Raw genomic sequence first — 13725 nt, 5'->3', positions numbered from 1 at the left:
GTGGTGGTTTCTTCAGACACATCACATCACCCTCAGCAACAGACCTTTAAAATTATTTAATTTCAGCTAACAGTTTGGGCATGAAATAAAAACAACAACAAACCTAGCAATAACACTAGTAAAATAGTTTAAAAGTCTTTTCAGCCTCCAGGCAGCTACAACTACTTGTTTATTTATTTATTTTAGGACAGGCATGAGAGGAGTCTAGGGTTAAGAATATTCTCTGGCTATGGCTTGTTCAAGTATTGGGGGAACAGTACTGCAATACTTGTGTTAGAGCCAATACAATTTGATTTCATATGGAACACCAGAAAGTTTCACTCTGTGGAGGTTGTTCTGATGATGTGAGGAGAAATTTGGGGATGAAGACTATCTGATCTGCATTTTTTGGATTTTTCCGCTTGTTGTCAGCCCTAGCTTCAAACTAGTTAGTATTTGGGGACTGCTTGTTTCTTGCTTTTCAGTTCTGCAGGGAACAAGACAGCTGAACGCTGGTCTTGGCTGGATGGAGCAACTAAGCAATGAAAAGCAATTTGAAGGTAAGTGTGTAAGAGTCATCACCATAATTATAAGCTGATTGATGGTGTGAAACCTATTTCTTACTGCAAAACAATAATTTCCTGACACTTTTCCATTTCCTATCTTTCTTAGGGACCCTTCTGCAAAGCAGGAATGACTTTTCTTGAAATGTCTCAGTAAAGTCTATTATAGTGACCAGGATATTGAGAAGGTCCTTTGGGTAGCACAGTGACAGAGAAGATTTTTTTTTTTTTGCAGGGACCTAAGATGTGCAAGTCAGTTGAGTTTACTCTGAAAAAGCTCTTAAAAAAACCTCCACATCAGAATAAGCTTGAAGTAAAAAAATTCCCATGATCCAGAGTCCTATGGTATGTACTGTAGCAGACAATGCTGGGCTTTGCTGAAGTACTAAAAAGATATCTTTAGAGAGTTTTTTCTGTTCCAGTGTAACCCCCTCTGAAAAAAAATAAAAGAAAACAAAATCAAGCAACAGCATTGGTTGCTCCTGCTGGTCTGAGTTAAATTAATTTAATAATTTCACAAAAACCAAACACTTGCTTTACCTTTCGAGGTGTTGCCCTGACTTATAGACTGACACTTCATCTTTGCCCAGATAAACTATTTGAATCCTGTGAATTACTATGAACTATAGACAACTTTTAATTTCCCTTCTGGCAGAAATAAATATATAACCTGCTCTGACTGTACTACTATTTGTCTTAAATGAAGGTTTGCATGGATCTTCTTTTTCTGTCTTACACTGGCTGCACCCACATGAAAAATAGTGCTCAATACATGCAGGATGTGGGAGGTAATTTTCTGGGGATTTTAATGGAGCAGAAAAATTCCAAGTTTTTGGAGGATGCTATGGGATGTTTCTTCTGGATAAGACATGAGAGGAAAGGAAGAGATTTCAAACTGATTGATTTTGGGGAGTACCATGGGCTGTGTTCTCTATTATGCCTGAGCATGCCATTCATCCATAAATCTGTCCAAACCTTATTGAACTCCAGGGCAATGCATAACCTCCTGCATTCCCAAGCCATGCAGCACAAACTCCTATGAGAAACAATGAGATTGGTTCTGCAGCAGAAAAACAGTAAATGTATAACTTTCCTCTGTGAAGAAGGAAAGTATCTACTTTTACTTGTAAATAGCTGCTTGTGGATTTGAATTAAAACAGTAATACAAATGACAGAGTGGAAAAGAATTTGGCTATTTGAACCAATTAACTGCACCATGTTTATAGTAAAAAATCACTGATCATCAGACACAGAAAATGGGTAGAAGCAGAGTCAGTAGCAACCCCTTTTTCAGCAGAGGTTGTTGCTTTGCCCATGCTCCTCATGTTCCATGGAGGAACAGACCCCCTCCACTGCAACCTCTTATTGACAAAGAGGTTTACATGTAGCTCTGCTGTAGGAGATTCCATCTGCATTCTTTGTTTACTTTCATAGTATTTACTCGAAAATTGCATTTTTTAAATCTTAGATTACATAAAGGCACAGAGAATGAATGTTTAGCTAGAGAACTGTAATATACACGCATGTATGCTAGAAAATATTATATGGAACTAAAAAATGTAATTACATGCATCACTTAAGCTTTGCAGGATGTGTACTAGATACAGTTTTAAACTCTTCAGTCGTTATGGTCTTCATAATTCTGTGGCTTAACATGTACAGAGATTGCATCGTTACCTTCAATTTCAGGAACTTAGCAGAATGCTTTGCTAGATGAGAGCAAAGTTTGTAAAGCTGAAGGTTGGAAACAGCTGCTATATTTGCCCATTTTCAGAAGACAAGCAAATTAAACTCTATAAAGCTAAAATAGCATTCAGTTTCTTGTTATATGTATATAGTAACAAATGTATTTTGTTAAACAGTTGTAAAGCTTCTTATGCTGCTACCTAAACACTGTTTATTATTCTTCCAGTATTGCATCCTTCTATCAATCAAAAATATATGCCTTTCTTAATGCCTCCTGCTCTGTCTGGTTGTGCTTAATAATTCTTCCAAGAAGTATTTTCAAACCAGCTTTATCATCAGACATGACACTAGAAAAATGCATTTGAAAGAGAAAAAGGTATTGAAAAAATACTGTGTCAAGGTATTAATTAATTAATTATTTTTAAAATTAATTCAACGTTCTAATGACCATAAAGATCTTTTGTAGATGAGCATTTAAATAAAGCCATTCTGTTAATCTCTGAACTTTCTACTTAATTCCGCCTCATCTTTTTTTTCCTTTGATTTTTACAGTGTGCTGTATTTATAAAAAACAAATCATCATCATCAGCATCATCATCATCAGTATATTATTCTCCCAGTAGCTGAAATAGCTGAAGTAAAGAGCAGGTAATACATTTTCATTATATAAGAGTTAGAAGTCAAGAATTTGAAGAAAAGACAGATGCAGAACCCTCATGAAGCTTGTGCAAGTCCTATGGACTTCACCATGCTTTAAACCAGCTCAATATGTCCTTACTAGAAGAGTACTTATGCAGCTGCAGTTTGGAGTACATGAGTAATTTTATTGTATTCAGTGGCTTTATTCTCATTCTCAACTGATCTGAGAGGCTTATATCAAAATGAATTTTTCTCAATACACCAATGAAGTATATAGAAGTTATTCCAGGTCCAATGGGACTCAGTCCTCATCTGGGATGAAAGAACATAACCCAAGTCTGTTTGTTTCACCTTGCTTTGTTATGTCTTGAGGCCTGTAGTAAAAGCATTGAGGACAGACATAATTTTCTTTCCAAATGTCTACGGCAACCTTGAACTTTTTAAAAAAGTTAATTTCCATTTTAGTGCTTCCTATAATTTTCATCTATCTATTTCAGAACTTTAAAACCCAGCAATAAACAGAAGGGTTCAAACCACAACTATTTGCTATTTCCTTCCCATTTATGTAGACTAATCTCCTTTTCTATTTTTTTTCCTCTCATCTGATATCTCCTCTGCAACTAATATTGCATCACAAAACTGACTGGGAGTAGCACTGATTGCAGTAAGTGAATCATTACTGTCCATCCATCCATTACTGTTACATCCCCAGGGCACTGACCATATCATTTTCCCTGCCCACTGTTTGCCATCCAGTTTAATGGCAATACATTAAAAGGCAATGGATGAATATAGTAATAGCTAATGATAACAGGTACAGGAATGACATGCTTTATGGGTAGAGGATAAATAAAAGAGAGAAAAGGGCTATCATACTTCTTTAAATGGATCTTGAACTTCCCAGACTTGGCTTTAAGGACACTTGCAGCTTTCAGCTAACTACATCAGGAGCACTGGTACTTTTTTTTAGAAGAAGACATAAATTAGATCACTGAGTTAGATGCTTTAGAATGCACCCCATGATAATTGTATGGCATTATTCTAAAAAGCATTGATAGCAAGTGCATACAATGTCTTCTTTTTGACACTGAATATAAGACTGTTCAAACTTGATCATACCAAAGATTGGTTTGGCTCAGGTAGTTATACTAGCTGGTAAAGGAAATTAAAATAAGTGGGAACTTCCATCACATAATGAAAACTATCTGAACACCAAACAAAGCCACCCTTATAACCTAAAGATGTCACAAAATTAATTTTTATCATAAAATAACCCATTTCCAATTATCAAAAGTCATTATTAAAGATAAATTGTTTTATTTTAGGGGTATTTTTCTATATATTCATATGTTTATGCACATTAATGATCTCTAGGTTTGGAGTTTGGTTTCCTCTATCTTTGAAAAAACAAAAGATTGCAAATCCCCATAAGTGAGAAGTATCTTCATTACAGCAGGTAAGTTGGTACTGACAACAAATGCTACCTTTTCACTGGTTAGCCTCTTTTTCAGTCCTGTAATGGATCTGTTGCGCAGCAGGGACTTCAACATATATTCCTACAGGACTTGTCTGAGGGTAATGGTGAAACAGTCCTACCTTCTGTTTTCTCTCTTCCAGTCAGTTGTTTAAACATGTGAAGGTCTTCCATTTTGTCAGTCTTCATTTCTTTACCTAGAGGAAGTTTGAATGATGGCACCAAACTGAGTAGAACAATCAATACCTTAAAGAGCAAGCACTTCAGAGAAACCTTGAGAGACTGGAGAGGGGATGGATAGAATCCTCATGAAGTTTATTTGGGGGAAATGCAATGTCATGCACCTGGGATGGAATAACCCCATGCCCCAGTACCACCTGGGAACCAGCTCTAGCCTCAGGGAAATGGTAGAGTTGGGGGGTTTGCAGTAAAGGACAGGGGTCCTGGAGGACAATAACTTGGAGATGGGTCATCAGTGTGCCCTGGGGCTGATGGCAGAGTAGGCTGCACTTGGAAGAACACAGCAGGAGGTTGAGGAAAGTGGTCTCTGCCCTGTGGGACTTGTGAGAGCACAAGTGGGTCACTGCATTCAATGCAGGGCTGCCCAGCACAAAGTAGATGTTGACAAAGTAGAATGAGTCCAGATGAGAGTTGCTGTGGTGGCTGGGGGCTGAAGAACAGGACTGAGAGGTGTGAATGAGAGAGAACATAAAGAAAACTGAGAGTCAGAGTGCTGGGTTTATTCAGTCTTAAGAAGGGCTGTGGGGGATCTAGTTGCCATGCACCGGTACCTAAAGGGTTGGCCACAGGGACTTCTGACAGATGTACACAGTGAAAAGCCAAGAAGTGGTGGACACAGGGCACAGCAAGGTAAATTCGCCCTGGATTTAAACAAAAATCCTAAGTTAGGGTGGTTAATCACTGGAAGAGGTTGCCCAGAGAGGCTGTGGATACTTCTCCTGGGAGATGTTAAAACTCAACTGGTCAGTGAGGAAGCAACCTGCTAGATGACTCAATGACTCCCAAAGATTTCTTGCAGCCTGAACTGAAACTTGCTTAGATTAAGTTAGAATTCACCTTTTTTTTTTTTTTTGAGTAGATTTATTATCACATGTTTTTTAAAAGAATTATTTCTATGAATTCTATGCAAGTCTTCTGAAATAATGGGCTATATCCAGACTTACTAAAGTTTAGACAGAACAGTGATTTTAACTTCCAAACAAAAAATCCAGAATAGTTTTCCATATTAATCAACTAAGCTTGCACCAAAAGGTAGCTTAGATACCTTCACTTTCTATAATTGTGTCATTCAAGTTAATGCTATCTAAAATCTAAGTATCTGGTAACATTATTTTTATCCTGTAATAATTACAAAGTTTTTTGCTAATTACTTTGTCTTTGTAAAATCTTGATGATGACCTTTGGAATTTCCAGGGCATGAAGCTGCAGTTACGCAAACTGGACTTGCCGTTAACACCTGTGCTGAATTATTTCCCACTGATTGAACAGGTGTTGGGCACTGTGTAACTCATCATTGATTTGGAATGGATGATTTTGCTTCAGGATACTTCTGGCAAGCTGAACCTCTCTAGCTGTTTCTTTATGTACATAAAAAAAAGGGAATGGACTTGAAACTACAGCCATCACCGAATAATGAGTGCTGGGGAAAAAACCCTGCCTTTCAATACTGACAATCAGTAGATAAAGAATTCCCTAATGAGAAGAGAGCTATCTCATTTTGCTATGACTCTCTTGAATGGTGTGAAAAGAAAGAATATTATTGTCAACGGACATACCAAGTCAGGAACTAACACTGGATGATTTTGTCAGATACAAGTGCATAAGTTTGTAGCTTGCTCCAATTACTGTGTAGCAGACAACAGGTTCATTTGTAGCTTAGAGTTCGAATTCTTGATAACACTCATGATAAGTATCTTAAAAAAATAAAAAGCTAGCTCAATACTTGAAAAACAGTAGGTTCCAAGTCACTACATATGTTCAGTTAAGAGCATGGGTTTTGCTCCAAGAGAAACTGACAGCTCTGTTCCTTCAAGTACAGATCTGCAAAAAAATTTCTTTATCCTAATTATTATGTTGCTTATACAGAGATGGCAACTTATAATATGCTATTAATGATAATTATTAATAAAGGTGTTGTTTTCTTTGTCTTTAACAAAAATTGGTTTAGTCAACACTTTCTAAGAGGGATGGTCTTTCCTATTGAAAAAACTTTCTATTGAAACGACTTTTGAGAAGAATTAGATTCTCATCTGCCCGCCAGTCTGTCTGCTCTGGAGAAAATTTCAGTTAGTTTCTCTGAATATCTGAATATACAGTTTGGCTGAAAATATTTCTGTTCTAAAGAGATGTAGAGATGGGTCATGGAAACTTGAGTCTTGAGCCTTGCTATCCTATCCTCTGAAACCCTAATCTTTGGAGATTATTTCCCAGAAAGCATCTCTTGCAGGTGGTCTCATAATCTGGCTAGACATACACCATGGATGTTCTAGGTTAACTGGGGAGATTGAAGGACCTATAAAGATGTGAACAATGTTAATTGTAATTTCCTTAATATACAGTTGTCCCATTACAGAGAGGTTATATTTTGATAGTTTTATTGGAACCTTAAAATGAGGTTGGGGGTGGGGGTGCGGACCCCAACAGGGCTATTTTATCACAGTCTTCCAAGGAAAGATACCTCTTTTTACTTGTTTTATATTCTAATGTGTATTTTGTACATATAGCCACTCTTGTATTTGCATTATTGACATTCCTTGTTCCTTTGGAATTGGTTTATGTAAGCTGATTTGTGTCAGTCTTTACTGGTATACAGACCTTAAAGGGAGGGTAGAAGTAACTGAAAATGGAATTAAGATCTTGGAAAAGTATCTTGTGTACTTATATGAAAACAGTAGACAGAAAAATAAATAATAAATAAAATATATATGTTCTGTAGAATCGTGTGATATAAATCACATGATTTCACCTACATAAGTTACCTTTGAAAAATATAATTTATTCCAGTTGAGGGTTTTATGATGCTATATACCCTGAGATAGAACAGTGCTCTTTGTGGGAAGATAGTTCTCATTTGCTGTGTAAGCAGATGTTGCTGTGTAAGAGTCACCCAACCAAATCTTTGTTGTTGAAAAGGGAGGTTTATGATTCAAGTCTCACTGCATAACCAGGTGATAAGTCCTGTCCAAAAGTTAAATATGCGAACTTTTCACAGACACAGACCAGATGCTCCACAGAAGCTCATAACTTATGAACAGAAATAACTGACCACAATATTATCGCTGCAGTAAATTCGCCCCCCAGACTTTAATTGCTTGTGACACTATAGCCCTCAAGCTCTGTCCTGCAGCTTTTTAAGTTTTAAATTTAAAGAAGGAAAGGTAAGAACGCAGCAGGCTGAAATTGTTATGTCTCTGTGCAAATGAACTATGTAATGTTAGAAAAGGCACACTTCCATATGAGGGCACGTGAGGCTATCTTGTGAGTACTCTTGTCTGCAGAGTTTGCTCTGGAATTTTAATGTCCATGCTAAAGCTGTCTTCTGAAGATTTAAACTGAGATTGTTTTGTGGCTAAATTCCAAAGTCTTCTGACAGAAACTGTAGTAGCTGTAGTACAGAAATGAAAACATTCTTTCTTGCTTTTGCTAATGATCAAACAGAGCTAAATTGTGATTGTTAGCTAATGTGTCACTCCATGAAAACCACTGGGAGAAATTCTGTACAGATTTGCTGAGTGGATGGCAATTTGCCCTTTAATGCTCACAGTGCGTTAGCTTCTATACAGCGTGTGCATTTTGTTGTCTTGTGTCTAGAGCAATATCGAGGTTGTTGTTTCCTTTTCAAAGCAGCTCCATATGAGTCAAAGAGAAACTTACAAAAGAGGTGTAAAGTCTATTCAGAAGCGCAGTCTTTGTGTAGCAGCTAATTCCTACACAAACAAATATGAAGGATCAGCAGGTGCTTTATGCTACATTGTAGTGTTGTATGTTATGAAGCTCATGGAAGGAAGATGGGATTTAACCTTTTATACTCTCCTGCATTCCACATCTAAATTCATATATTTGTGATACCAAATGGAAAAATCTAGAGGAAACTTCTTATAAAGGATGTATATAAATATGCTTAGGAAAAAAAAAAATTAAAATGGTTTGTCTCCACAGGACATGTTTACAATAACAGGCAACAAGGTAAGACCTTTTTTTTCCATGTTAAGGCTGATGGAAATTTGGTGCCAGCCTGCAAGTCCTTCACCTGCTATCCCTGAGTAGATGTTGATTTTTCAATTTACAGGTCTGTTAAGAATTCATGACAAAGTTAAATTATACATGAGAGTGAAAATTTTCTCCTCCAGAGAGGAGAGTCTTAGTTGTGATATGGTTTTTATAGTTTTTAATTGCTAAAAACTGTCAGAAAAAAACCATTTTTCCCCTGCCTATTCCTCTTTACCTTATATTTAAGTTTCTCCACACCAAATTGTTGTTTCAATATTAAACTAAATGTAGATTTAATATGGGAGGAAAAATATTGATGTCCTTTTGGAACTACTCATTAGTTCTAAGGCAGGGGAAACTGGAGAGATAAAAAACTGCCTTCTATCAGTGTTTATCACCCAGGGTTAATTGTGTAATTCAGTTTTACTATTCAGTTCATTAGAACTTTAAGGCCAAATTATTATCTTCACTTCTGCCTCCAAATTTCAGATTATTTCTACCCAAAATTAATAACATTTATTTTTCAGGTTAAAAACCTCACTAGTAAAGCATTGGCTCTTACTAAAATTTTATTTATAAAGTGGTTTTCACTTGAAGAAAGATGTAGATCTTTGACAATAGAAAATATTGCAACTTGGGTAAAACCCTTGACAGAAGACAGTACTTTATACTGCAATTATTTTATTCTATCATACCACACAGTGAATTTTGGGGCATTAACAAACTGTGAGAAGTAAACAGATTTGTTTAAATCTCAGTAAGTAAGCAAGTTAAAATATTTTCTATTGCTGAAGAGGAAGCACTGACCCCTGTATTGAGCAAATACATTTAATGGAAGCAATAATTGGCAGGTTGAATACAATTATTACAGTTCTGGATGGTTTTGGTTTCTTCCTGCTTTTGGTTTGTCGAGTCTTTTATCATAGGATGAATAACCTGGAATTCTCCAGAGTGGGCAAATCCTTCAGTAAACTTTTCATGGAAGATTCCGCAACATAAGTTCTAGCCTTGCCCTGGAAGAAGTTTCTCTATATAAAATTCTACTACTTTAGGAAGAAGTACTGGATCTGATGTGTCAGTGTCAATTCTGGTTAACTTATTGTAATTCAGAAATCCTCTGGGTATCTCATGTCCAGAACTGTAAGATAACTGAGTTTCTCTTGGTATCCTAAAAACATAGCTTGTGAAAAAAAAAATTATAGTGAGTATTGAGTGATAATATTCTTGAAAGGTCTATTACTGTCAAGGGAATCTAGAAAATTTTAGGAGTTCTAAATATGTTATTTTTAGCAAATTTACTCTACTGTACACACTCTTGCAATACCTAGGAGAACTGTATAATTATACAGCAGGTATATAAAATACATTTGACATTTGATTGTGAATGAATGTCAAATTACTGTGCTGAAAAACACAAAAACTGAGTGACTTGCATCTGGAAAAGCTAAAAAGGGATGGAAAATAGAATTATGTGAAGACAATAAAAGGTGTTTAATTCCTCCCTTTGCCTTGTCACTGTTTGAGTAGCAGTTACATGGCAGATAACATGTGCAGTGTAGCAAGAACACTGAAGAAAGCAATTACTGGTTTACTGCCTTCCTAGATGAAGTGCATGATTTATATTTGTTGGTAAAATATATATACATGTTTAGTAGCTTGGGGCAAAGAAGAACACCTTGTGCTGTGAAGTTGCTCCTTCCTCTTGGAGTAAGAGAATGATGGTGGTAGATAATTAAATTCCTTCAATGAAGTACCAGACTTCAGAAACCCCTTATAAACTTAGATTAATACAATTGCTTGACCTATGTAGAGAAATCATAGAATGGTTGGGTTGGAAGGGGCCTTTAAATGCCATCTAGTCCAACCGCCTTGCTACGAGTAGGGACATCTTCAACTACATCAGGTTTCTCAGAGCCCCATCCACTCTGACCTTGGAGGTTTCTAGGGATGAGTCATCCATCACCTTTACCCCCTGTCTTATTGCAACAAGCCCTGCTACAAAGTCTGTCCCCATCTTTCCCACCAACTATCCCGCCAACTTCAGTGAGAATTTCACATGGCAAATCAGGACAACTCTGGCAAATATTTCACAAGAAAGAATAGACAATGCCAAGTCTAGGGAGAAAGAGAGTCCTATGGGGAAGAGCAGAGTGATAAAGGAATTTATAGGCGGTCATAGGAATGAGATGGTGAAGCAAGCATATTTGTATGAAGTGGAGAATAGCTGATGCTGAACTTTCGTATCGTGCCTTCAGCACCTGTTTGATACCGAGTTTTACCTCCAGTCAACTGTGCCAGTGTAGTTAAAAAAAAAAAAATCAGCATCAGCAGGAGATATTCCTCTCAGCAATCTTAATGATGGAAGGGACACAATTTCTGTTGGTTGTAGTTGTAAGTACCTGGGTTCTCAAGACGATCTCTATATTTCTATTATTATGTTTTATTTTGAGTATTTTTAAGCTATGGGAGAAAAGGTCCTAAGAGCTCTGTGAACCAATGTTTTTAGGTAAACTATTGTAGAGATAGAGGACTTGTAACTTAATTTCTGTACTTGCTAAAAGACAAAAAATTTGGGCTGTTGTATGATAAAAAAGGTGGTTTATGGAAGGTCATCACATACATGGATTTATTTTACAATAGCTTTATCCTAGCTGAAAGGATTTCAGCTATTCTAGTGCATACATCTACATGTATGTAAAAATGTCTTATCTGACATAGGTTTCATTTTTGCAGTCTCTTTTGTGTATGTGTGTGTTGTGTATGTGTATATTGTGTTGAAATTATGTGTTTATTTTTTATTGTGGGCATAAATTAAAAATGTTTGGACCATCAAGGGTTAAGTTATGAAAGCCTTCTAAAGCTGAAAAGAAAAAAAAGTGCCAGCGTTTGTGAAAGAATTCAGATCTGTCCTTCTCTTGTCATTTGCAAAATGTTTTCTTGCTTAAGAACTTGAATGAAAGCAGTGACAAATTCTTAATTGGAGCACACAGATGCTGTTTGTGTATGTTATTTTCTTTCTGTCCACAAAAGTCATCAAATGCAAAACCAATTTGCATGCAGACTTTTTCATATGTGCCTGTATAAAGATGTGCATATGCAAAATGAGTGCTGATAAATGAATGCTCTAGAACCCAGTTAATGTAGAATTTTCCATTTAAAAAAGTTTTGGTGGCTTTTATCAGGAAAAAAACGCTTAAAGCTGAGTCATACAGTTACCTCTCAAGAAAGAAATATTTAGCAGAAATATCATTTAACTTCCTAGAAGGGAAGCTCTATCATAATTCCAGTTTAAAAGCTGAGAGCTACAACTCAGCTTAACGCCAGGAAGTCAGCCCCAGCAGAGACGGTGTTTACCGAAAATTCACGGCTGGACATGTTCAGTAATAAAGAACCCCTAAAAGGTTCAGGGCACAGTCCCCGCGCTCTGGACCACTGGAGAGCAGGACACGCTTTTGGCCGCTGTTGATTTACCATTGCACGGGGCTACCTTGGTGCGGGGCTGCGGTGAATCAGGCTCGAAACGCTTGGCATAAATAAAGCTGTCATGTACTCTCTGCAGGTGACATAAAACCTTAGAAGATGCTTGGCCAATGGCAGGTTGCTCTCCCGCGGCAGACACGCAGGGTCTCATCGGCAGTCAGCCTGCGTGCCGGAGCAGGGCTCCTGTCTGCCCGCCCGCACTGCGGGCACCGCTCCGCCCGGGATGCTCCCGCCTGGACAGCCTCTCTCCCCCGACACGCCGGACTCAGCTTTATGGTACAGGCAGGATTTATTGATGAATGAGGGAGGAATTTCACCTGGGTTTTATGAACTGGAAAAGCTGGAGGCAGAGCTCGGTTACACAGTGTTGCATAAGGTGGTGCAGGGGTCTAATATCTGTCACAATCAAAGGCTAATGCAAATTCAGTGGGCACTGTAACATCAGCACTAATAATCAATGTTAAATTAAGATGTATTATCTAGGTAGCATGCATAAAGAAAAGGGGAGTCCTGAAATGTCACAGTCATTTTAATTAGAGCAGTGTTGAAGCTGGGGAGGGAGGCTTGTCGCTGTAAGGAAACTGTGGTAAAATCCTGGTCAGTTTTTTCTGGAAAACACACTGTTAATTACACTGACATGCTGGAATGGGACTGTATAGGTACTCTCCTTGATGAAATGAGCTCTGTGTTTCTTATGAGACAAGATTTGAAATAAAGTACATAAATAGAGTGGTAAAAACTACTTTAATATTTCCTGTCTTCCCTCACCCATGTATTTCCCTTGTAGTTATTTTCAATCTACAAATTAATTAAAAGTGCAGCAGGCACAGTATATCTCTGATAGTTGTTTCTCTCCCACACACTGCACTTGTTTAGAACATAAAGGTTGTAGAAGTGAGTAAGAGCATTTAATATAAAAATGCTTGAATGCATATGTGTGAGGATTACTGCACACCAGAAAGGGCAATTGTGCCCTGTGCAATATTAAACACCATCATTGTTAACTCAGGGCTGGAGGGTGCAATTTTTAAATATAGTTTTTATGTATTGCAAACTATTTATCCATATACATATACGTATATTACATACATACACATATATTAGTTTATTCTTGGCCTGCTTTTTCTTCTATTTTCAATATCACAATATAGCAAGGTATGGATTATGGAGTATCACAGATCATCCTCGTTGTGCATAATATGTTCTCCATGCTAAATTAGAAAACAGGAAGCAACAGAGGGCAGCTGGTACTTGCCCTTTATCTCCCAATAATCTGTTTTATCTAGCCTGTTCTTCAGTTCTAGTTGAAATGATGATTCAACTTTTTCTCCCCTGACAAATTATTCCATTGTCTAACCTTCTGGACATTTCTGCCTAATGCGTAGTTTTAATATTTAAGTTTTGAATTTCAGAACATTATTTCAGCTATAATGGTAAATGTGAAAGCCATCTCCTGTCAATTAACAACCATCTGGGAGAGATGGAATTCAGAAATGAAGCAAAGTGCGGTACAACAGTGAATGATGAAGCGAAAAAACCCGTCAACTGAATGAAATGGGGTTTTTGAAAGTGCTGTCTGGGACAGAAAGGTGGTAACCCCTTCAACTTAAAAAAAAAAGTTTCTTCTCTACCTTGATAGTATACAGAATTCGTAATTGTCAGTCTTACTTGTAT

At 37.2% G+C, this 13725-nt stretch overlaps 1 long non-coding RNA gene across 1 annotated transcript; it reads left to right on the top strand.

Annotated features, from left to right (window-relative positions):
• The first annotated feature begins 782 nt into the window (after window positions 1-782).
• Window positions 783-12772, top strand: LOC109145478. Its single transcript, XR_005602286.1, has 5 exons — window positions 783-887; window positions 2781-2876; window positions 3521-3531; window positions 4242-4323; window positions 5776-12772. It is a non-coding gene; the product is annotated as an uncharacterized LOC109145478 (long non-coding RNA).
• The last annotated feature ends 953 nt before the right edge of the window (window positions 12773-13725 follow it).

This window comes from Corvus cornix, chromosome 1 (genome assembly GCF_000738735.6).
Source record: "Corvus cornix cornix isolate S_Up_H32 chromosome 1, ASM73873v5, whole genome shotgun sequence".
In the NCBI taxonomy this organism is placed as follows: domain Eukaryota; kingdom Metazoa; phylum Chordata; class Aves; order Passeriformes; family Corvidae; genus Corvus; species Corvus cornix.
This window is presented reverse-complemented; position numbering and strand designations above follow the sequence as displayed.